Source organism: Sphaeramia orbicularis, chromosome 21 (genome assembly GCF_902148855.1).
Source record: "Sphaeramia orbicularis chromosome 21, fSphaOr1.1, whole genome shotgun sequence".
Classification (NCBI taxonomy): domain Eukaryota; kingdom Metazoa; phylum Chordata; class Actinopteri; order Kurtiformes; family Apogonidae; genus Sphaeramia; species Sphaeramia orbicularis.
The window spans coordinates 9,815,203-9,842,849 of record NC_043977.1 but is presented as its reverse complement, the minus strand read 5'-3'; the positions used below and the strand labels follow the sequence as shown (position 1 = coordinate 9,842,849).

At 36.1% G+C, this 27,647-nt stretch overlaps 1 pseudogene; it reads right to left on the bottom strand.

The window, feature by feature from the left end:
- Positions 1 to 27,647, bottom strand: LOC115412505 (glucose-6-phosphate exchanger SLC37A1-like; annotated as a pseudogene).

Sequence of the window (27,647 nt, the reverse complement as noted above, 5' to 3'; positions counted from 1 at the left end):
ATCCCAGACCGCTGTTAGAAAATACACCCCTGAATTCAATGTGTCCCAATACTTTTGCCCATATAGTGAATATTTATATGTTATCAACTATGTGCAGAAAAGAATTGGAAAAATAGCTAAAAATGAGCTGAGTTACAATGCAACAACAATCATGTGTTTGTGCTAAAACACTGTGCCCTTCTGTTGAAGACTGGCGTTAATTTTTGAGTTTTAATTTTACAAATTGCCCATTTAATATTTCTAGTGGTGGAACTCAGTTCAGCTGCTTCGAAACTGTGCAAACATATGACACATAATTAAATAATGGATCATTAACGGAAACAAAGGGATCTCCAGAGTCCATAGAACCAGGAGACAAAGGTTCTGTTGATGATTAAGGCTGGAAATGCTTCGAGTTTTGTTTGTTCATGTGTAAAAAAAACAAAACAAAACCGACACAGGCTCAGTGGAAGAAAGGCAAAAGCACGAAATCCAAATATTAAGGAGGTTTGGTGCCTTTCAAAGGATGAGTCTTTGTCCATGTATGCAGTCAGATCCAGAAGGCTGATGTGGAATGGTCTCCATGGTGAATGGACTGTTGGTTTGTCCTTAAAGGGCAGGTTCACATGTGTCTGATGTTTGTGACTATAGACCCTCCTCCTGTTCAGATAAAACATCCATCACAATTTAATGGACGCAATGGAAAAACCCGCTGTTGTCTGTATCTGAGGTCACAAATTTAGTGGAAGTCACCTTCACCTCCGTAAATATTCATTATTATTATTTATTTAAATGCAATAGTCATCACCTCAGTGCAATAATCACACCCATGCACCTTATATTTCCTTTTATCACCTGTAAATATCTTTATATGTTGTACATATGTGTTAGCTGTAGTAGCTTTTTGTGTATTTTAGCAGTAATTAGTAGTATTTTAATAGTATTTGAATATTTAAAATGTTATCACTGTAGTTTTTATATATTGCCAATATTTCTCAGTATTTTGTGCGATATTTTTATACAGCCTTCTTGCACTTTAAGTGTTTGGTGTCAAACAGATTTTTATTTTTCCTGTAACAAGGACAATAAAGATCTATTCTATTATTAATATTATTATGAGACAGGATGTGAGTATTTGTATAATCACTTTACCCTGTCTGTTTTTATGCTTATAGTTTTTCTGACTATTTGACTCCAGGTCCATCTGATCATGTTTTTATCTGTTTGGATTTTACTTTTAACCTTTAAAATATGGACATTTAACCCTGTGATCTCACCCCATACCAGATTTTTCTTTTACTCCATATTACATATTGCTACTGTACTCTTGCTCTGGTTGACTTGTTGTCCTGAATCTCAAAAAACCTTCAGATTAATGTTATTTATCACGTCAACTGCACATTGTGAACAGATCTCTGAACAGGAGGAACAGTCGCCCATTTTGGTCAAAGGTTTAACAAACACCTTCATTTTCTCTTTTCTATTTAACACCGATAACGTTTCTCACCGTTATGATGGAGGTACGGTATCCCCTCCAGTCCAGTCCAAATGTCCGCTCTAACACTAACTTCACAAAAAAATACCATGTTAAAAAAATTAAAAGAATAAAAAGTCAGGATGTGTGAAGGAACCATTTACTATGCTGCAGAAACAGTAAAGTTTGATTATTTTTCTAATATTGGAAGCCAAGTCTAAAAATGTTTCCATTTCAGGTCATTTACTGGACTTAAACCAATGCATTTTAGAAGTAAAAAAAACCCTGTTTCTATCCACATTAATACTCTGATCAGTATCTGATTAGTGAAGTTATCAGATTATTGATCAGAAATCTATGTTTCATTAAATTGAGAATGGAATCCCTCAGGGCACTGTCTTAGGTCCCACCATTTATATGTTTACATTAATGTATTTTCAGACGTAAGTCTACAGATGTACACTGATTACAATGACCCTGTTTACATCCACACTAATGCTCTGATCAGTGTCTAATTATTGATCATGTAAACAGTATAAACTGTGACAGTAAACGCATCACATCTGATTATTACAATTATCTAATTTAAACAGTTATTGGATTTATATCATCATGGAAAATGACTCACTGATAATACCTTAACAGCTTCAAGTCGTGATATAGTTACATTTTTTGTTGTTATGTTGAGGGTAAAATGCAGATTATCTGACAAATAAAATACAGTGGTCTTATTTAGGAGACGCTATCATACTGGAATCTCATACTTTAGGATGATGCTCCTGCTCTGAGTCATATAAACTGTTAAAACAGAAAGTTACTATAAACTCTGGGTCTTTATTTGGATTCTGTTGCACTGATGGTATTGGTATACTGTCTCATAATGGTAAGAAACAAGCAGTAAGCAAAGACGACAGCGTTCTAACCCTTTGACTGTAGGCCCATACTAGTTTGGTTTGTTGAAATGATGGTGAATTTGTCAGGACTGTTATTCTTTTGTTGTGTTACTGTTGTCAAAGTCCTACGAGCTGCAGCTACACACTGAAAATGTCAGGGTTTGACAAAAATTGGTCTTTTTTTCCTCACTGTTTGTTTTTGCAAGGATATAAGACTTGGTCTCTCCTTTAGACAAAATGAAGGTGTTCTAAAGCCTTTGACCTTCAGGTTGTATTCTGAACTTGTGTAATGTCAGAAACGGGTCAGAAGACCAAGAAAAACCATGAGGCTGTAACGACGGTGAGTGTTTCTGAGTTCAGATGAAGTCCGATCAGCTTTATCTCTGAGGAACATGTGTGTGTGGTGGGTTTGACGGTCGACACTGCAGTCATACACACACACACACACGTGTGTTGGTGTGTCAACATGTTTCACTACGGTTCCATATGGGTCCGGTTCTGGTCCAGTTCTGGTGGGTCCACAGTCCCGTGGAGACCTCAGACAGTGGTTTAAAGTGTGTGTGAAGGCAGTGCCATCAAAGTGCTCAGTGCTCCTTCAGCCTGTGAAACAGAGACAAACATTAACATCGTCGTTATAAATCGGTGTCGGTTTCATCATCATGAGCTCAATTAAAGCTGAATGCAGTAATGATGAGCTGATGCTTTTAGAAGATTAGAATCAGATTCAGAATACTTTATTAATCCCAGGGGATATTATTGTGTGCTACAGTTACTCCAAGCAAATATATTAAAGTTGAAGGAAAAATATACACATATATATCTAGCTGTATATATATCTAGGCACTGCTAGTTAGCAAGGAGTTCCTCCTCCTCCTCGCCCAGAGATTGTCACATCTTTAAGGTAAATAAGTTCATAAAACCATTATATTTCTTTGTAACTGCACTTGATCCATTTTAAAAACCGTCAAAAAGGATTTTTGGTTGATTTTTGGGTGTTTTTTTGGGGCTGGAATGGATTAAATATATTTCAATTAATGTCAATAGGGAAAACTGATTTTTAAAATGAGTAAATCACAAATTGGGGTGCGTGCGCGCATTTTCTCTGGGGATGTGTGCATGCGTGCCAGCCAGTTTCCGTCCTACTTATAATACTACGGGGGCACAGGGCGGTGCGGTCTGTTCTGTCCTGCCTGCAGAAGTGAAAGTGAAACTTAAGGCTCATTTATCTTTTCCCTACCTCCTGAAGCTTCACAAACTTTCATTTGAGGGGGCAAGACATTTGTCCTGGCCTATTATATATTATACATATGTATAACAAGTCTAATGCGACAGTGATGATTTTTTTTTTGTATGAAATGTATGGTGTGCGGAAAAGCTGCACTATTATATACAAATTATTTATAAGAATTCACTACTAAAACCTTGCTAAAATGCTGCTAAAAGTAATAAAAATCTACCATTTCTCTCACCGACTGCACTCTGCTGCTCTCTGCTCCACCCACTTCCACCCTTCCCCCTCAGCCAATGCTGACCTCTACCCTGATGTGTTATAGACCAATAGAAAGAACCCAATCTCAGATAAAAGATGACATTTGGATTTTGTCAATAGCTTAATTTGAATGACGGTGAATCTTAGAAGAGTTAAAAGCAGGGTTTTGTTTTTTTTTCTTCCAGTGGACCTGTTAGACCTCCCTGCTTCATCTCCTTCTGGAACAGCATCTGTTTGGACACTAAATGGTTCTAAATCAATGTTTGACTCAGAACTAGGAGTTTGTGCCAAAGTTTCAACTCGTAACTCACACTCATTAACCTGCGACTGTCTGTTTATCCTCATTCTGCTCTGATCATAAAGTCGTGGACTCTTTGATTCTGCTTTGACTGAAGCCAACAGATAAACTAAGATAAACTGCTTTAACATATAAGTGGAGAATCTGTTTACATCCACACTAATACTCTGATCAGTATCAGATTAATATTGATCATGTAAACAGTGTAATCTGATCTATTTTATCAGATAACAGCAGTAATCTGACTAGAATAAATCAGATTAACACACTTGGATTTGTCCCCAATACTCCCATGTCTTTATGCATGTATACAGGTTAATCTGATTAATTTAGTTCTGTTACATCTGAACATGTGGAAAAACTATTAAATCGTAGAAAACAGAAGTCAAGGAAACAGACTCCATGAAGCTGTGAATTCAACAGGTAGGTGATAATGAGACTCACTCTACAGCTGAGATGGGCCGTGACTTATTGGATGTCAGTTCCTTCATCACCAGCCGAAGCAGCAGCTGAAAAAAAACAAGTCACAGGTTAGTTTATTCACAGATTTACTGTTTGTCTCAAACACCAGTGAAGACATCAGAATGTTTTCTCTGATGCTGGTGCAGCTGAAACTGCCCTATTTTTTATTAATTATTCTGCAGATTATTTGGTTCATTTATCATTGGGGGATCTACTCAAGTTTATTATAAAGCTAAACAACAAAAAGCATGAAATATCTACAAAACCTGAACCTTTAAGCTTGAACGTTGACTAAAACATTTTTAGCCATTACCAAAACAGTTTTTGCTTCAATTAATGGATTAACAAACTTGTTTGACTGAATTGTAGAAGGTTGAAGTGGATTTACAGCAAAATGAAGCCAAATCTATTCTATCAGAAACTGAAACTGGAAACCAGAGTTCGACAGATTATTTGGACTGAAATATCATTTTATCCAAACCAGCAGTGATCATTTATGTGAACCAAACAGTATACAGACACATTCACGTACAAATTAAAGTTCACTGGTACAAAAACAGTGATTCTACAGATTAAGATGAAACTTAATTTCAATCAGGACTTTTTACTTTTCTTTAAAAAAAAAAAAAAAAACAACATTTCAAAGGTTAGTTTTTTGCCGACCTGTGGATGCATATTTAGTTTAAGCATAATAACAGCGTTATAGGTCCAGTGACTCAGATTGAACAGGATCTAATTACAGAAATAGAATATCCATTAGTGAGTAATTACCTAAAAATCCCTGTGAATAGGTCATTTTCTATCTAAAAGGTTGTACAGTAGCTCTGAATAAACTCCCCTATTTTTCATCTTCTACAGCAGCTGACATCATTGGTTACTGTGCATGGCTGTCACCTGTTGTATTTATAGAGGTCTTCTCCCATTAACCATCTAAAAACTCCTGTATTTACATCTGTAGCCCATTTCTGCCATAGTTATTATCAGTCCAGTAATCTGTTATTTTTAGCTTTGTTTTGGTCTCCACCACCCTGCATTAGCTAACTGTGACTGAACACTCCATACTAAAGACTGTCAGCTGCATGTTTTACTTCTGCACACTAAAACTAATACTTGTGTTTTCCGAACTCTTACCAGCAGAGCGAAGAAGTCGGCGGTCATGAGCATATAGAAGACCTGGTCCCATCCTCCTGCAGACAACAGTCCGGCCAGCAGGGGGCCTAGTGCTGCCCCTGAACACGCAAACAGGAAAATATAAAACACAAGGAAGAGATTAAAGAAACATCTGGAATGACTGCAGGCTGTAAATACACCTCCTGTTGTAATAAATAGATTCGTCCCCCATAAACGTGTCTGTTTAATATGAGCTGCAGTGTTTGAGCAGATTACTGAGCCTTTTCTATGAATTTAAAGAACATTAGAGTCAATCAGAGAGCCTGTTTACATGATCATAAAAATCTCATAACCATTAATAATCAGATAATTGAAATAATCAGATGTGATGCATTTACATGCACTTCAGATACAGGATAATCCATAAACCCTGGTTTAGACGTTTCAGTCCATTATTGGATTTATTTCAAAGTTCATTGTTACATAGTGATATAGAATCAAACTTCCTGTTATTGTCTTAAACTTATGTTTGCATTTGCTTATTTTTTTCATTATTTTACAAGTTTTTTTGTTCCGTTTTGTTCGTTTCTTCGTTGTTTCATTTATTCTTCATTATTTTTTCTACATACACTAATACAAAGAAATATCTGTAGTTGTCATTATGTTATTTTACTGGTCTGACCCACTTTAGATCATATTGGTCTGAATGTGAAACCTGAACTAAAATGATTTTAACATCATTGACTGTTATTATCTTCTACAAACTCATCCCTCAGGCCAGATTGGACTGTTTGGTGGGCCAGTTTTGGCCAAGGGGCTGCATGTTTGACTCCCCTGATGTAGACAGAAAGTTAAAAAAAAAAAAATCAATAATTAAAACTGAATTTTAATTATTAAAACCAATAACTGTGATAAAAGTGTTTGGGAATAATCACATGGACTTATCCCAGTTACAGTGTGAAAACACTTAAGGGACAGTGTACACTTTGGGATTAATTACAGCAAAAAAAAAAAAAAAAGAAAAAAAAAAAGAAATGGAGGACAGAGCAGTAACATGTCAACACTGGACACATTCTGTCTATAAATGCAGACACTCTGAGGAATCACTGTGACACTAACCCACAGATCCTGTCCCGTCGATGATGGCGGTGACTGTAGATAAGGCCCTGGCGTTGCCCTTCAGGCTCTTATGGGTCCCCTGGGGTCAAAGGTGAAGAGAGGGTTAAGACAAAAAGGGGAGAGGAGGTTTAATCAGGTAACGTTTGCATGAACATATAAATCCAGTAACTATTATTAATTAGATCATTATAATAATCTGATGTAAAGCGTTTACATGCACTTCCTGGTTTAGATGTTTCAGTCCATTACTGGATTTATTTCGAGTTGGTAGGTACGCACTGACATAGAATCCAACTTCATGTTATTGACTTGATTTACATCCACACTAATACTCTGATCAGTATCTGATTAGTGGAGTTATCAGATTGTTATTGATCGTAAATCTGTGTTTCATTAAATTGAGAATGGGATCCCTCAGGGCACTGTCTTAGGCCCCATCATTAATATGTTTATATGAATGTATTTTCAGATGTAGGTCTAAAGATGTACACTGATGACACAGACCCCGTTTACATCCACACTAATACTCTGATCAGTATCTGATTATTATTGATCATGTAAACAGTCTAATCTGATATGTTTTATCAGATAACAGCAGTAATCTGATTATAATAAATCAGATTAACACACCTAGATTTGTCCCCAGTACTTCCATGTCTTCATGCATGTATACAGGTTAATCTGATTTATTTAGTTCTGTTACATCTGAACATGTAGAAAAACTATTAAATCAGAGAAAACTGAAGTGACATAAAAGACAATAACAAGAAGTTAGATTCTATGTCACTACATTCGTATGAACTCTGAAATAAATCCAATAATGGACTGAAATGTCTAAACCAGGGTTTTCAATTATCGTATTTCTGAAGTGCATATAAACGCATCACATCAGAGTATTACAATTATCTGATCATTAACAGTTTTTGGATTTTTATGGTCATGGAAATGGACTCACTCTGTATATGAGAAGTCGTCTTATTTCTGTGAGAACAGGGTTAATGCTGCTGCTTTAGGTCAGTGATTATCGTACTTGGGTGATGAATTGTTCTTACCAAATCCGCCGACACGGCGGTGGTGATGAGAGCGTAAGGCCCGTTGACAAGTCCTCCACACACCAACAACATCCCTGAAAACATACACCGTCACACTCACACCTCCTTCTATGGCTCATATTAAGGTTCATTTCCACAGTTTGGATTGGACACTGGTGTGTGTTCAGATAATTATAGGACATAATCTGCAGCTGCAGCTCGTCCCCTGCTGCATCACACTGTGCTACATAATGACAATCACTAATTCCCTTCAGTGTATTGTGAGGATAATGAGCCACAGCTGTGACCGTCACGAGCTCAGTGTCAACGATACACAGTCATTGTCGTCCAATCAGAGCTCAGCGCATGCTAATTCAGGCGTCTGAAGTAACCTTGTGGAACTGGACTTTGCCTCTTATTAACACAGAGGTGGACGCACAGACGATAATTAAATCAAGTGTTATGTCGTGTTCATTTAGGCAGAAGGAACTGTGTCCAAACAGGTGAAAAAACAGGTTAATTCACATAATCCACACCCACAGTTTGAGTTCATTAACCTCAGAGTGGAAGGGAATGTACATCTCATAGAATGTTCCTGTTGTTCACCTGTATCATATCAAACCTCTGTGATTATTAAACATATCTTTTCAAAACTACACCTCCCATAATGCTTTGTAACACAGCTTCTTCCTGTCTTTTTCAGAGTCTTGTTTTGTTCATAGTTCATGGTTTCATTCTGTGAGCTCTAACCTTTAACTGTACTTTTACAACCAGGTCTGAATTAAGGATAAATCCACTAATCTTTATTCAATTTAATTTAGTTCTGCCTCCTGAAAGACAACAATTCTGAGCAACTTTCAGTCCAATGAGATGTGGAGGATCGCTGAAGTTGACCATTGACTAACACTCATTATAGTGAAATTCGCCTATAATCCAAACACTGTAGTCACTGTTGTGTACCTGTGTTGTCTAATTTATTTTCTGTGTGGTTCTGATTTATATTATGTGGTCAAAGTCAAAGTGTCAAAGTCTGCAGCTGATAAACAATGAGCTGAAGCTAAAGATGAAAAGCTTGGTGACTGAATATGTGTTGTTTAAATGCACAGTGTTGTATTCCAACAGTTTAATCATCTTTTTAAGGCTGCATTTGTTTTTCTATGGAAAATACTGGGAAACAGAGACTCCATCGTCAGGTTGCAATTTACGTAGCTCTTAAATAAATCTCGTCTTGGATCTAAAACCTCCTACTGCTCTAGAGCTGCATCTAAACAACCTTTAACCTTCCAACATCCAGGTAAGCGTATTATGCACACTTTAAACTTCATGTTATTAAAGGTCATACTATTTTTCATAATTTGTTTTAGGTCAGAATTCAAAAGTTGTTAAATTTGTATGATTTTTTAAAATTCTGACCCATCCACTAAAATCAGCACATTTTAAACATTGTTAAATTCCTACACTAGCATCCCTCTACCAAGTGAGTAAAAAATGCACACTGACACATTTTAGCATTTACCATTTGACCTAACACAATAAATAATTTTAAAATTTCAATTTAACCTCAATTTAACCAGGAAATATCCCATTGAGATTAAGAACCTCACTTACAAGGGAGTCCTGGCCAAGATAGGCAGCATCAAATACAACACACAGTTACTAGATCACACAGTGAAAACACATATAACACACACATTCGACAATAAACAGTAAAAATAACATTTACAAGCAGATTAGGAAAAATCTGCTTGTCAAAGTTATTTTTAAAAACTGTTTTTTAACAACTGTTTATATAATAGTGTATAGTAACCAAAGTTGGTGTTAATCATTGACATATGCCAGAACAAAAAAATAAAAAAATAAGTAATCCCATTCTTATGTAGAATATTGGAGAAAAAAACATTTCTGTTCTTTGCATCCAAAAATTAGGTTTGTTTGTAATTAAAAATATGACATTTAAAGGTTGACAAATATGAGTTATTGAGTATTTGTTTATGGCTCAAGTTGATGAAATACAAAAAAATGTAAAAAAGTTAAAGAACAAACTGTATGAAAAATATGTTATTACAATGACATTGTGCATATTATGGGCTTTAGGTGGTTAGAAGGACCTCTATGATAATGGAGGATTGATGGATCATATATCATCATTTATTTAGTAATCATAAATATCTGAGTACAGTCTCCATATCATGTGAAATGGATTATATCAAGATCTTCATGTACATCTTGCATTATTTTTTTTTAACATATTATGTTATGATGAACAATATCAAAGCTGAACTTATGAAAAACATTCTGACATTAGTACTGTACTGCACAGATTATCCACCTTCAGTGGTTAAAGGACCTCTATAGGTGAATACCAGAGGGAAAAATGCTTGTTAGAAATATTAATCTACAGTGTTTCTTACCAATAGTTGGTCCCAAACCAAACTGGCTGATCATGGAGAAGCCGTACAACTGAAAAAAAAAAAAAAAAAAAAGGATATAACATTTAATCACATTTAAGTCATCATCATCACAGCTACATCCACAGTGAAACTAAATACATGTGGTATTTCAGAGGACAGTTGTGTTACATTCTGTCAGTTCAATGTTAGCATGTCTGTGTTTTGTTTGGTTGTTTGTTCATGTTCAATTCAGACCCTCAGAGAATCCCCCTCCATCCCTCATCCTTTGAACATTTGGCTCCCCCTGCTGGAAACTCTGGGTATATGTACATCTAGTTCACAGATCCTCTGTACTTGAACAAGTGCATTTTACTAATTCGTGCCATCTTTCCTTATTTCTAAAGACAAGTAACATTAATGTTTAAATATAAATCAATGCTTAGCCCCCTGCCTTTCTACATTTGCACATTAATTGTGGAGAGACATTCTGACATTTATTCTCTCTGTACAAATGGTCATGTATTGCAAGGATGTCAAACTCATTTTCTTTCAGGTTCCACATTCAGCCCAATTTCATCTCAAGTGTAAAATAATATAACCTATAAATAATGACAACTCAACCTGAAAAAATATTAAATTTCTTAAAAAAAATAACTGCAAAATTAACAACATTATGCCTCAACTTTTTATTTATACATGTGCATTACAGATCAGACCTACTAAGGCACAAAACATTTAAGAACGGGCAGAACATTGGTAAAATTACACTTAATTTTCTTTAAACATTTCAGGTTGTCCATATTTGTTCAGGTTTTTCACATTTTATTGTTAAAGGATAGTTTGTAATTGTAAACATTTTAATAATCCGATGTTATTTTTTTGGAACTGAAACAAAGAGAAAAATTTGGAGTTGTCATTATTTACAGGCATAATGTAATATTACTTTTTTCACATTAAACCAAGAAGAAAATTTGGAGTCAGTTATTTTACTTTAGATCAGGCATGTCCAAAGTCCGGCCCGGGGGCCAATCACGGCCCGCGGTCAGATTTTATACGGCCCACAGCTTGGGTTTTATAATGTATTATTCATGGCCTGCTTGGACTGTTGAACTGAGTACATGAATCATGAAAGGTTCAAAATGCAATTTCTCCTTTCACCTCATGGTGGCAGCACCACTCTAACTCTATCTGGCTCTGTGACCTTCCCATCAACCATTTTCGCTAATTTCTAACCATGGTGCCTGTAAATAAAAAAAAAAAGGAAAGTTGACAGTGAGGGCCGCCGCTTCCAGGAAAGATGGGAATTACAATTTTTTTCACTGAAAATTGAGGTGATTGTGTTTGCCTAATTTGTCGAGAGATTGTTGCCTTGTTTAAGGAATTCAATGTAAAGACACACTAGCAGACAAAACAAGCTAACGCATACGACAAGCTACAAGGGAGTGAGCGTTCTGAAAAAGTGACGCAAATTCAAGCTGCTTTAAACTCACAACAGTGACTCTTCATGTGAACCTGGGAGTTCAATGAATTCACCACCAGGGCAGGCTACCAAGTTGCCAGGTTAATTGCCTATAATTGCTGGTGATATGTACTTGTAGATGTGACACAAATATTACTTTCTGAATGATTTTGTGAAAGACAAGAGTAAGAGTCATATGTTTTCATCTGAAATGTTAACAGACTTTGCATTACTGAGTAATATATGAGTAATGATTACTCATATAAGTCATGTTTAAAATGAATGTGGGGTTAAGATTTTTATCAACTTCTTGGAAGTTTAAGATACTCCATACAGTTTGTTCTATGTTATCTGACTCCAGATGTGAAAGGAAGGCAGAATTGTTTTTTTTTTTTTTTTTTTTAATTTGTTCACACCTGAGTGGTGTAGATTTGGTTACATTGCCATTTAAAAAAAATTGTATTGTGACAATGAAAATAAAATTATTGTAGAACAGCACATTTATATGTAATTTTTACTGTTTAAAAAACGTCTGAAGGGACCGCTGGCCCCTGGCAATGTCCACATTATCAGATCTGGCCCTCTTTAAAAAAAGTTTGGACACCCCTGCTTTAGATCATGTTGGTCTGAATGTGGAACCTGAACTAAAACCAGTTCAACATCCTTGACTGTTAATATCTTCAGTATAATTTTTGTCCTTTGTAAATTCACCCCATGGGCCGGACTGGACCCTTTCGCAGGCCAGTTTTGGTCCACGGGCCATACGTTTAACATCTCTGGGGTAGAGGTTTGTCTCCACAGAAATCATGCAGACTTACTGTCGGAGCAGCAAGCAGTAACATGACTGCACAGGTGGTGGCTCTCTTCCCCAGTTTATCTGAGACCACTCCTGCTAAGATCCCTCCTGTATCACAAACATCAGAGACACAATGTCAGGGAGTTCAGAGGAAGGAAACCATAGCAACAACAAACCCACAGGACGTACCTACGATCCCTCCCACGTCAAACAGTGTCGACAGATCTCCAGCCTTCTTGGCGTCAAGGTGAGCTGAGAATAGAAAAATCCATGATACATGGTAAATCTTAGCAACGTCGATTCTGCAGACGGTAACACCAGGACATCCACAGAAAGAAGGTTTAACCTTTTAAGGACTACCATTATAACAGATTAAATTTATTTATGTCGTTTTTGCAATAAAAGTGTGACAAAATGTCTTTTTTGCCAATTCTTTTGCACCTTTTTTCAGGAAGAACTTAACTTCCAATATGTGTCCATTAATTATTATTATTATATATAATAAATACTAAAAACAGTGTTTTATAGCAAAAAAAAAAAAACTACTAGAATTTTTAATATATTTACTATTAAAAAAAACTGTAAATGTTCATAGTGAAACGTTATAAGATTACAGAAATAAACTTTCAACTATTTTCCATGTGTTCAAACATTTGAGTTTGTCTGGATCATTCTGTGTCCATGTTCTTATTTTTAGTTCTTTCTAATCATTTTTATCCTGGTGATAGTCTGTGTTCACTTTCTGTCTAGTTGCAGACAGAGCCCCTCATTTCACTGACAAAAACATCCATCATCTGATTCAAATACAGACACTGCATCTGTTTATGTTCTGTTTAGTTCTGCATATAGATTTACATATATAGATAGAAATATACATACATTTATATAATATTTACAGATACAAAAACAACTATCAATGAACTATACAAACAAATAACACAGTGAAAAAGGGCAGAAAAAACCCAAAAAACCCCCACCAAAACTCAACAAAAACATACTAGTAGAACACTCCAAAGCAGCACTATCACTATACAATTATTTACAGAATTCACCACTAAAACCTCGCTAAAACGTTGCTAAAAGTAATAAAAATCTTCCATCTCTCTCTCAACGACTGCACTCTGCTGCTCTCTGCTCTGTCCACCTTCACCCTCCCTCCCAGCCAATGCAGACCTCTACCTTAATGTGTTATAGACCAATAGAAAGAATCCAATCTCAGCTCAAAGATGATGTTTGGATTCTGTCAATAAACGGCTCAGGAGTTACAGCAAATTGAATGACGGTGGATGAAAAAAATCATCTAAAAATCTTAATCAGATGCTAGTTCTTGTCTGAGATTTACCTGCTTTTGTGATGTAGAGTGGCAGCCAGAACAAGAAGGTGTAGCTGACAAGTTTAGCAAACAGCAAACACAGAGAGAACTCGATGACCCCCTGCAGAAATAAACACACAAACCCACAGATTCACTGATTAAATGTCACATCAGGTGGTGAGTTTTAGTAAGTGAGGTCTGTGTGGAAGTGGAAAGAGATGGAGGAGACAGAGGAGGAAGAGGAGACAGAGGAGGAAGAGCTACAGCATTTAAAAATAAAACATAAATGCATTATTTTTTATAGACTTTCATACACATGGTTAATACTGTGAATATTCATAGAAATTGTTAATATTGTAAATATTGTGTCTATTCATATTTTAAGTCAATTATTATTTTAATCTACTTTTTAGTTCTATTCTAATTTTACTTTTGGTTAAATTTTATATTCTGTTTTATTAACTTTTTAGTTTTTTGTAATTTTTGATGTATTTGACGTACTTTTTTTATTATTAATATTGTTGCACTGACTGGAGCTGCACTCACTAATTTCACTAAACACACAATGACAATAAAGGTTATTCTATTCTGATATGAAAATGACATTTTTGTCCATATCACATAATCAAGACCTGCCTTTCCTGCATCAGACACTCGACCTGTTTCAACAACTGTTAAATGTAACTGAGGAACCACATTTATACTCAATGATCCTATGTTTTGAACAGGGACTACACTGTTCTAACTGACTCAACCCCATGGTATTGTTTCTTGGTGGTGCATTGTGGGTAATGTATGTGCTTAACTGACCGGTATCCGCAGGGCGCCCATGAAGCTGATGGCCGACGGCTCCGATTCGCTCTTAACCACCACAACCGGCTGCACCGGGACGCGAACGCTGTCCCGCGGTAACAGCAGCTCGGTGTCGTAACTCTATAGAAAACAGACAGAAAAAGAAGAGGGAAGTCCAGACACGGTATCAAACGCATCCACAGCAGAGTCAGGCACAGACGAATTATGTGTCTGAGCCACGAATTTCATGGAAAATAACAGAAATCAAATAAAAACAATCAGTGATAATCAATGAAGTATCAGCCATTTAAAGAGGAATTAAGGAACACATCCACATAATGTTCTTTCCAACACAGAAACTGGTAAAGGTGGATTAATATCCATTTATGCTCCATCTTCAATAGGTGTGTCCCCATCCAAACCAATTGCAAATTTCTACCAAATTTCAGAAAAATCACCAAAAGAAAATGTGATTTTTTTCATGTTTCTATCCACTAGTGCATGTACGGAGCTATATTGTTTTTTTGTTGTGATATTATTAAACTACATGGATATAAATATTGGGACAACTCATGTTTACAGCTGTAAGATGTCCTGTTCATGCAGATTTGATATGTAATCAATATTTCCTTAAAGTTTAAAGGGAGATTTTTCTTCCTCAGTGAGATGCGAAGAAAGTAGATGGTTAGTTTGTGGTAGGAAATTATTATTTACAGTCAGAGCACGAAAAATATTTTAGAAATTTAGAGATAGAACATTTAAAATCATAGTCATGGACAAAACAAAAAGCAAATAAAAATAGCTTAGGATGGATGGAAACACACAAATGACTTTCCGAGAGTAGGAACACTGGATCCAGACACTTTTAGAATACTGTGTTCTGATTGGTCAGCTTTCATGAAGCCTGCCTAGCAACAACAGCTTTGAGCCCCGCCCACCTGGAGGCTCTGTAAACAAACAGTAACAGAAGGACAAGACTTCTGTTCCTGGTTCTTTATGTGAGATGAAAACTGCACAAACCATCCACATACAGCTTTGGAAATGACGTTTAGACCTGATATTCATTCCGTTACTGGCATTTTTTTATCAAAATTATGATCTTTTGGCCTCAGAACCCTGATGGTCTCACATGTCATATTTAAGAGTTTTTCATGTCATATTTAAGGGTTTTTCATGTCATATTTAAGAGTTTTTCATGTCATATTTAAGAGTTTTTCATGTCATATTTAAGAGTTTTTCTCTTGTCAACATGGTCCAATGATGTTTTTTCCAAATCTATACGTTGGAGGCTGAATCTGATCTGTATCAGAGAACAGGAAAAAGCAGAACGTTAAAGAGCGGTGACCAGCGTTTAGACTCCGCCCACAACAAAAACTTAGACTGAATCCAAACGTCTGGACTGAAACTGAGCCTCCTGTAAAGAGGACCTGAGTTCCAGAGTCCAGATGATGCCATTTGGATTGAGCCTAAGGGTGATTTTTACTCATAATCCCCTGCCTGCTGCTCAAGGCACCATGAAACACCTGCAGGAAACTGAAGAAACGACCTCCTGTTCAAGACAACCGTCCTCATAATAGTAATAGACCTGATGGATTATAATAACATGTTAAACACAGTAACACACATGCATCGGCCGTTTTCATAAAAACACCTGAATGAGTCTGAGAAAAAACAGAGAAAAATCAATGACTTCATTAAAAAAAAAAAAAAAAAAAAAAAAAACCTTTAGCTGTGTCTGGTACACTAACCTTCAGTATCTGGGTGAGTATATTATGCACATTTTGCACTTCATGTTATAAAAGGTCATCTTATTTTTCACAATTTATTTTAGATCAGAATTCAAAAGTTGTTGCATGGTTTTTAAAATTCTGACCCATCCACTAAGATCAGTATAAAGTCAGATGGAAACAGACACCACTTCACTTTGTTAAACTCTGCTAAAGTTTTATGACTTTCACTTTTAATATTGTTTATTTCAGATTCTATTCTTCATGTAGGAGAAAAAAAAACATTGATCTTTTTCTTCAAATGTCTGGATGATGCATTAAATTCCTCTGAAGACTTAGTTTAACAAAAACTGAAAATCTCTTCATTGTGACTCAGTTTTTTTTAAGAGTTGAGTTGATTTAACCTACCAATATTTGCGGAGATTTTTTATTTTTTTTTAGTTCAGGTTCCACATTCAAACCAATATAATCTCAAGTAAAATAATAACCTATAAATAATGACTTCAAATTTTCTTCTTGGTTTAATGTAACTAAAATAATATTACATTAGGCCTATAATAATGACGACTAATTTTTTCTCTGCGTTGGTGCAAAAACAAAAAAAAAAACACATTATGAAAATATTTGCAATTTAAAAAATGATCCTTTAACAATAAAATGTGAATAACCTGAACAAATATGAATGACCTGAAATGTCCTAAAGAAAACTAAGTGTAATTTTAACAATATTCTGCCTGTTATTAAATGTTTTGTGCCTTTGTAAATCTGATCCATAATGCACATGTATAAATGATAAGTTGAGGCAAAATACTGTTAAAATGACATTTATTTTTCTTAAGATATTCAAGTTATTCATATCTTCTTGTTTAAATAGTTTGTAAATGTAAATATTTTCATAATTTAATGTTATATTTGTGTACTGAAACAAAGAAAAAATTGTAGCTGTCATTATTATAGTTTATGATATTTTTTACTGGTCTGACCCACTTTAGATCATATTGAATGTGGAACCTGAACTAACCTGAGTTTGACATCCCTGATGTAATGTCTACAGATAATGTGTTTAATGTCTTCAAATGCAGCTGCAGAGGCTCTGACCTGGCTTTTATCGTCCTTATACTGCAGATACATCTCTGCGTGTCCGTTCACTCCACTCCAGCTCTTTGACGCCACCTGAAAAAGAAGACAATCGTTCTCATCACATTCACACAAGGAAAAGACACAGGTTTACATTATTCACACACATCTCTATGTGTATCTGCTTAGTGCACTTCAACACTCTTAAAACCATGCACTGGTTTGTTAAAAGGTAAATGTTTCGTGTCTTTAGAGGTCAGAGGCTGACTGATAGTTTCACCTTCAGGTCATTTTTGTTTATTTTGTCATTTTTCTTTGTTGATTGCTGATTGTTACATCCATGTTACATCTTATGTCATGAATGTCTACATGAATGTTCCTTTTTTTTTGACAGATTTTACGCTGATGTCAGTTACTACTATACGGCTACTGACACTTTTTAGACCCTTTAGAATAAAAATCTAATCATATATCAATATTTTTTCTGCATAAATCTCTTAACCACTTCATCTCTGCCCAATACTACCAAATGTTCAATAAATTTCCAGGCTGTAACCCTTTAAATGCCCAGTTTGAATATACTGACCCTAAACATTTCACTGCTTCTGATTCTGTTGGGTTCTGTAAATTGGCTCGAGAGTCTGGTATTGACCAGCTCTATATGTAAAGTATCATGAGATAACTTTTGTTATGATTTGGCACAATATAATAAAAATTTGATTGAATTTGATTAACTGCTTTACATCATTATGTGTTAAAGATTACAACACAAACAAAAGTAAGAGTGCTGAAAAACATTCACTTCAACTTTTTTACGACCCTGGTTTTTCCTCACTGTTCCGTTATGACGCTGCTGATCTGAACATTATTTATCAGACATTTTCTGTGCTTCTTCTAACTCGGTCAGCAGATTAGTTTACAGCTGGTTTGTTAGTGAAGTGGACAAACATTCTCGCTCTGCAGGAACAGACTGGAAGACAAAACAAGCTCAAACAATTATTTTTACCTAATACAGACAGATCTAACAAGCCTGTCACACAGAAGAAATAAGACAAACCACCTGTAAAAATAGTTCCAATGTCCCTGTATGTCAGTGTCATGTTCTATCTGAATCATCTCAAGTTGAATTTGTGAGGTTGTCTGGTTCTGTCTCTGTTAGAATCCTGTGGTCTGGTGCAGGAGATCAATCTAACAACAGAAGTGGGTGGTGCTTTCACTGGAGGAGAACTCAACTAATTCAATCAGTGATCAATAGGAACTATTGATGTCTGTAACCATTTGGATGTTACAAACCATCACAGTATGGACCATTTATGGAAAGGCACATTTTAATACTTAAAAAAATTCATAAAAATACTCAAAAATTTCTCAAATCTTTGAACACAATTTGTAGACAATGTCCCAAGAAGATACATATAAATTTGAACTGAAGTAGTTTCATTGGAGATGTTGAAGAATTTGCAAACAACGACAAAGACAATGCCAGACACAGCGCCTTCACAATAACACATGGTTGATGAGATAAAACTGTCCTATTTGATGAGTAAATCTCTGTTTTAATCTATACTCATGTAAGTCATGAGAGCCTGTTCTGTATGTAGTCATGGGGATGTGTTCAGGGCAGACTGTAACTGAAATCCTCATTACTTAAGACTAAATGCTGCATTCAAGCATACTTTGTAAATTCAGAAATCCTCACTCAAATGGTCTGAAATATTACAACAGGAGAGGTGATTGTGTGTTTGCTGTTTTCTTATTTACATGATGGTTCATCTGTTTTGACACTGAGGATGAAACTGTTAAACACTAACAGTCGTCTCATATGTTATATCATGATAAAGATTCATGTCACAAAGGGCTGATTCATCTGTGATTGAGATGATACTTGTGTGTGTGTGTGTGTGTGTGTGTGTGTGTGTGTGTGTGAAGCCACAGATGACAACTGTCGCTGTGGCAACTGTTGTTATGCGCCAGTCTCACAGTGACACAAGTCAAACAAAAACACTGATACGCAACAGAATGAAGGACTGCAGTGACTTATTAACATTAACAATCCACCTTGAGAAAAGTGTTATTAGAACAAAGGTGAGCATCAAATTCTTGAACAATTAGGATCAAAGTTGGAGAAAAAAAGGCTGTGATTAATTAGTAGTAATGTTTCCAACCACTGGATCATCACAAATCGATAACTGGAAATGATTATTATACTGTGTCTTATAAAATAAACCATTATAAGACAATTAATAGAAAAAAATATGTAAAATGAAAACATTAAGTTTTCTCTCCAGGGTTGTTGGAAGTTTTGTTTTTCAACTCTGGTGGTGTTTATCACCTTCCATAGCTTTCAACTATTACATGGACAGTGATAGTATATAGTAAATGTAGAATTTTCCTGCAGAGGATTCAGAGAACCTCCACCCAATATGTTTAAGTAGAACACAACCTTTAGAAAAACCCTGTAATAAACTCAAATGATGCTACAATGAATGTGAACTGAGTGGAATGAGGACATGACACCCCCCCCCCCCATCACTGAAAACACAGACTCTAAGATCCTCAGAAACTTAAAAATTAAATAAAAAGTAAAACCTCAGACCATTCAAAACCTCAGACCACCTTCATACTCACAGATTTTCCTGGAGATGAATTTTGTGCGTACATGCTTTTCAGGTCATTTGGATCTACAGGAGACAAAGACATTGACACATTAGACTCTGACCTTAAGGCTTCATTAACCACTAAAGACTTTGTGGCAGTGCCAAAAATAATTTTTTTCTTCATATTTAACTTTTGTCAAGTGATTTATCATCATTTATATAATATTGTCCTCGGTATTTGCATTTTTTTCTGTGAAAATCAGGTATTTTCTATATTTAATTCATTAATTGTGTCTGTAGTTGTTTATTGAAGCTCAAATTAAGGTTAAGGGTTATTATATCAAAAACAGAGAAAAACTGAAGTAAAACTGACTTTTTCAGTAAACATATATCATTAACTGGAACATAAAACAAATGTCTACAACCTTATTTTGTTCATTTTTATTCATTTTAATTGTTATTTTATTGTTTTTTGTTCATTTTGTTACTATTTTTATTTTCTAAATTCGTTGCCGATTTTCTTACTTTTTCTTCAATTTTTGTTTAGTCTGTGGAATTATCTGTTCAATACTTATTATTTTGTGGATTGCTTACTTATTTATTTAAATTTTATGAATTCATTGATCACTGGGCAGTTTTGTTTTTTACTTTATTCTTTTTTACTTCATTTTAGTAAATTTTCAAATTTTTTTTCACATTATTTATTTTGCTTTTTTCTATTTTTTTTGGTTAGTTTATTTAGAATTAACATAAACCAGTGTCTCCATCCACTGTTATTTATCAACTCCATGGGTTTTACTAGTGAATCAATGCTGTAGAAGATGACGGTGTTTCCACGTTCACTACAGAGCCTCTGAAACGTCCAAATGGGTCAATATCTGATGACCATGAAAAGAGGACAAACTGCATTTTACTCCAATATTTACATGTGTTTTCATAGGATTAGTGAGTCAGAGTTATAAGCATTTATATCATTAGTATGGTTTTGGTCGCTGGTGGTTGTTTGGGTCTTTACAGGTTAAACCTCTGCAGTGTCGATGGATTAAATTTACACCTGAGCTGATGTGACGCGCACCTTCACCCTCTGTCTATGATGATGATGACGCGTACTTACGCTCAATGAGGAAGGAGGAAGCAGACCCACGCCCATGCAGCGATGATGAGGCCAGGTACGATAAAGGACAGGCCCCAGTTGGAGGAGACCCAGTACCGGCGATCAGCGAACCCAGAATGTTCCCAACTGAGGTGTGGGAGTTCCACAGGCCCATGATGAGTCCACGCCTGGAGGATGGACACAACGGAGGGTTAAGACATGGACTTGGAATTCTCCTGGAATTCAAGAGTCTAACAGGACACTAGAATCTACTCACTTCCAGATAAAATGAAAGTAATAAATATAAATAAAAGTGTTTTGGCCACTTCAGCATGATGTACACCTCTACTACAGTCAGTACAGATCTGTGAATTATCATTTCATCTGAAACTGTAGTTTGTATTAACAAACTCAGAAGAAGCAGATGCATTGGATTGTAGAGAAAAGAAGTAGGCTGGGGTATTTATGTGACCACTAGAGGGAGTGAGTCACTCTGAGGATGAGAACCAGAAAGAAACAAATATCAGAATCATGAAAAGAAGTGATAAAACTAGAGTCATTGTTTTCTCCACTAGATTCAGCTGTAAATGTAAAGAATAGAGTTTGATGGTGAAATGTCAGTGTTCCTTCTACACGGGTGACTTTGATTCTGAGGCTTATGAAGGTAAAAAGTTATTATGGGATGTTTTTATCTTTGCTAAATTGCCATTTGTTTACTCCACGGTTCAGACTAAACTGTGAAAGTTCTGACCTTGTTTGTCAGATTCCAAACAGATCTTGAATTCAGCTATTGACAACACAAACCGTAGAGAAAACAGAGATGACTTGTTGTTTTACTGTGGCTGCTTTCTGTCTAAAAACAGAGCTAAGCTAACAGAGCTAAGCTTCCAGAGCTATAATGTAAACTGTCAGCTGATGCAGCACGTCAACTTATAAGACACAGTGTTATTTTAGAGGTCACGTCTTACCTTCCTTTTCCGAACCAGTTTCCAATGCAGGTCACTACACTGGGCCAGCCGGTGGTTTGGACCAAACCATTTTGCACCTGAAACAAAGACCAGTCACAAGTCCAACCATTTATGTCCTCTATTCCTCTAGGATGCCATTTTAAGCTGTTGGTGGTGTCCTCTACTTGTGTGTTCTAGGTTTTATTTGTTGACATGGTACAAACCAGCATTTTTACAATAATGTTAATCATTTTGCTATTCACTCTGTTGTAAATATGTATATAGTTGTTATATTACTTAGTACTATTATTTTGTTCAATTTGTTCATTAAGATGCATAATGCTTGCAACATGTAGATGGATTCACTTTCACATTGTCTTTTGAGTAAAAACATTTGGAACCACCGCAGTAGAATAGAATAGAAATAGAATAGATAGAATAGAATAGAATAGAATAGACTTTATAGTCATTCCACAGGTTGTGCAACGAAATAGCAGGTGGTCTCTGCTAGCGATAACAACACAATAAAAATACAACCATAAAGACAAATAATATAAAATAGTGTGAAATAAAAATCTATGCCAAATTAGAGATAAACTGTATAACCAAGGTTTTTAAAAAGTGTAAAAGTATTATAAAAAATATGCAAATTAACAATGTAAACATGCATGTGCCGTCATAAGGTACATGTCTGGTGAGTTTTGCAGATTAAACCACCCATGGGTAAATAAACTTGCGTAGATGAGTTCAGCCTTTCCTGTTATTTCCTAAAAGTCTGATGAAGCCTCTGACCTGTACGAACACGTAGAAACCCAGACTGTGGACGTTGTAGACGTATCCGAGTCCAAATAGACACGTGAACAGGCCACTGGTCAACATGCCCACTGTCAGGTACAGACGGATGGGCAGACGCTCGCCGATGATACCACTGGAAAACAACAACACACAACACGGAGCTCAGGTCAGGTTGGAATGCAGGGTTGTCAAACTCCTTTTAGTTCAAGGTTCTACATTCAGACCTATATGATCTGAAGTGGATCAGACCAGTACAATAATAACAGAACAACATAAAAGTAATGACAAATACAAACTTTTCTCTTTGTTTTAGAGTGAAAAAAGTAACATTACATGAAGAAAATGTTAACATTTACAAACTGTCTTTTAAAAAATGTGAATAACATAATATTCTGTGTAAGTTTATCATTTACACATGTACATTAAAACTTACAGATCACAGGGATCTACAAATAACAAAACATTTAGTAACAGATAGAATATTGGTACAATTACACTTATTTTTCAACTTAACTTCTTCAACTTCAGGCGGTGTGCACAGTTGTTCACCGTATTCTTCCTTTTTTGTTAAATGATAGTTTGTAAATGTAAGTATTTTCTTTGAATTTACGAAGGTAAAAATTTGGGAGTTTTGTTGGATCTGGACCCTATCTGAATGAGCGTTATCATCAGATCATCTTCTATTCATGTCAACACTGTGAGTTACTATACCTGAGGTACATCCCCACTGCATACGCACACAAGAAGGAGTAGTCCATGGCTCCCAGCAGCTGTTTGTAGTTACTTTTATCTGGAAAACCCCACCCAACAGTTCATCAGCGGTCATCACTGTCACCTCAACATCAGCTGTGTTTATTGTTCAAAGACAGAAACGATATAAAACACAAAAAACAGAGAACATCCCACTGATTTATCACATTAAATCCAAACAATTAAACTGTTCTACATTGTACTAGTTTTAATGCTTAATGAAGGCTTCAAACAGTAAAACATATTTAAGAGTGAAATCTGTATACAGTATTACAGGCTGAGATAAGATAAGATAGATAAGATAAGATAAGATAAGATAGATAAGATAAGATAAGATAAGATAAGATAAGAATTTGAGGGGGAGTCTGTGCTTGATGCATCCTGATAACTGACCAAAAGGCTTCCAGCTGCAGTCCATGTCCTGAGTGCAGAGAGGGGATGGAGGGCTGCTGACGCTGGACGCTGTGGACACCTCACCCACAGACGAACAGTCTTATGGAGCTCACTCGGAAACACAGATCAACATGACCATAGTGAACACTGAACTGTAAGCACAGATCACCTGACCATGGGGGTGGTGATGCTCCACCGGCCTCACCTGACGATGCTGATGGGTTTCCTGGACAGGTGAAAAATGGTGTAGAGCAGGAAGGTGAGGATGAAGGTGAGAGCTCTGTACCTGCAGAGAGGAAACACAAGAGGGCAGCACTGAGCAACACAGCCCAACAACACCTGAACTTGTGAATGGAAAAAAGAGCTCTTTACAGGAACAGTACAGTCCTGTGAATGGATTTCTGCAGGATTTAACACTGAAACACAGGAGTTTTTAAGACTAATATTAAAATATAATGACCTGTTTAAAATCTACCGGAAACCAATGACAGAACATTTATTTCAGCATTTTCTTGAAGCTTTCTTAAAGCAGGGCTGTCAAACTCATTTTAGTTCAGGTTTCACATTCAGCCTAATTTCATCTCCAGTGGATCAGACCAATAAAATAAACATATAAGTAATTATGACATCTCTAAACTTTTCTGTGTTTTACAGATTTCTGATTTAAGATCCAAATAAGACCTTAGATTTCAGTGTGAACTTCAAATTTGTTTCCTGTACAGTTCATGTTTTTGGTAAATGTGGATGTTGGCAGACGTTAATCTCCTTGGACTCTTGTATAAATAACACTGAGGTTTAGTTGATGATTTACTGTGATACAGAACTGTGGTTAATGACGTTACTGTGACTTTATTCCTCGTCTGTAGGGTCAGTGTTTCAAAACCACCACAGCTGATGTGTCTGGAATTATTGTGTAACTTCACCAGATACATAAAGGTGTGTGTGTTTCATACTGGGATGGATTACTGGCTGAACAAACATGACACAAAGTCAAAGACAGACGTTCAGCAGCGTTTACAACAGGGAGAGGACCAGGACCTGGACCGGGACCAGGGCCAGGACCACGACCACAGGAAGAGGCCACAAAACCAGGACTAGGACTAGGACCAGGGTCAGGACCAGGACCAGGACCAGGATCAAGACCACAGGAGGTGGCCACAAAACCAGGACCACAGGGAGAGGGAGAGGATCAAGACCAGGGTCAAACAACAAAACAAACATCAATCAACACAGAGACATAACCTGCTGCCAGTCACTGCATGAGCATGTGCCCGCTACACTACCTAGGGTCAGGACCAGGACCAAAACCAGCGCCTCCTGTCGGCTAGTGCTCAGATGGATTTATTGTGACACAGATGGGGTTTTAAGTATTCGTGTGTGTGTGTGTGTGTGTGTGTGTGTGTGTGCGTGTGTGTGTTCAGTTTTACTGACAGAGTGAACACAGAGATGAAGGAAACACAGAATCTCAACATCTGGACAAACTGCCATTCTTCAAGGTTAAAAAGGATTAAAATGATTCACTGATCTGGTAAAAAGTCCTGCAGGTGTAAACACTACGACAACACAGCAAACACGAAACACACAATATGCACCAACTCTGCACCTGCTTCTACATTTTACATGTGTTTTTTCATGAGTTTTGACTTGATTTTCAATTTTGATTTTTGGGTAAAACTGCAAAAGACAACAGAAGTCAGCATGTCATTCTCGTGTGCAGTCCAAAATGCAAGGCACTGTTCCCTACCTCAAATCTGTGATGGTAACACGGAATCCCAGAAAATTCCATGATGGACCCCAGAAGTTATACCAATGTAAGTCAGTGACATACATCAGTCATGTGTGCACCATGTAATATGAGTGATCCCCATGCGTATATTAAATTGGGGGATCTGTGTGTGGAAGAGACCAACCCAGGACACGCTGGAGGGATGACATCTCTGGGTTGGCCTGGGAACGCCTCAGGATTACCCCGGAGCTGGTGGATGAGGCTGGGGAGAGGGCTGGATCGGAAGAAGGCAATACGGTATGGATCCATGTGGGACAATGTAGGTGAGTGATCCCCATGCAGTTACATTTGAATTGTGGGATCTGTGCTTGGGACTACAGCTTACATTGGTATCACTACTGCGGGCCCATTTTTCTTTTTTTTTAATATTTTGTTTATTTTCTTCATTTTCTTCTTCATTTTTATGTATAAGTTATTGTGTATTTAAAAAATGTTGTGCTTATTTTATAAATTTTTTTCATGATATTGCTGATTTTGTTCAGTTTCTTCCTGGTTTTGACACTGACTGATAATCATCTTCATCACCATCGGTTTTATTCTCATTATATATTACTGGTATTTTTTCCCTACATGTTTCCTACCATTCATGTCTTCAGTGTTTGTGTTTCAGTATTTCTGAAACTGTCCACAGAGTTCAACTGAATGAAGACAGTCGAATGGCCAGGAATGTCAACACACCAGTAGTTTGAAATGACGAATGACACTCGGATACAACAGAGGAAAAAAAAAACAACCAAAGAAAAAGACCATCAGCAAATCCAAAAGTCGGTTTTTACATCTGAAAAGTCAACAGAGACTGTAACATCTACAGTTTATATGTTCAATAAAAGACCAACTGGTCCTGTCCAGGTAGTTATAAACTAAGATGCAGTAGAGAATTTCTTTCTTCTACTATCTATCTATACTATTATCTATCTATCTATCTATCTATCTATCTACTATCTATCTATCTATCTATCTATCTATCTATCTATCTATCTATCTATCTATCTATCTATCTATCTACCTGGTCCATCTGTCATCTACTCATTTTTCTTCATTACATCAAGTTTTGCTTATTGTTTTCATTTTTTTACGTCTTTAGTATAGCTTATATTTTTTTTTAATCATACTGACGATTTGTTCAATTATTCTTCATTTTTCTTCATGTTTAGATTGTTGTTTTAATTTTTCTTTCATTTTCTTGCTCAATTTTTGCTTAATCTGATTTTTTTTAATATTGCGTTCATTTCATTGCATATATTGTAGGTTTTTATTATGTTCATTATTTTCTATATTTTTCTTCATTTTATTGATTTATTTGTCCATTCTCTTACTTTCTTTCATTTTTTGTCATGTTTCTGTTGATTATTTATTTTTAATTTTTGTTAATTGTATTCATTATTTCTATCTATCTACCTAGTCTATCTATCTACTCATTTTCTTAATATTTTAATTTTGTTGATTTTCTTCATTTAATATATTGTAAATTGTTATCATGTTCTTGCTTATTATCATTATTCATTTTTAATTTTTGTTAATTTTAATTGATTACTTCTGTCTGTCTATAATGCCCATCCTGTTTATTTGCATGTTCAGCTCTTACATCAGCAGGTTATTTGCATGAGGTGACCTGAACATGGGTGATGTTTAGACACACCCGAGGATACGCAGACTGACGTGAATATAATGAAAAATCCATTCTAGAGTCTGAACCGGATCAACGTCGTTACCCCCTCCACCTTTGACACACACCTGAACCTCATCCCTCATCTGTTTTATGTACCACACACACACACATACACACACACAGAGAGAACCCGGAACCCAGTTGGACTACACCACTGGTCCCTGTCGAAGGACACCAAGAGGCGGGATCCCAGGGGGGACAGGCGCCAT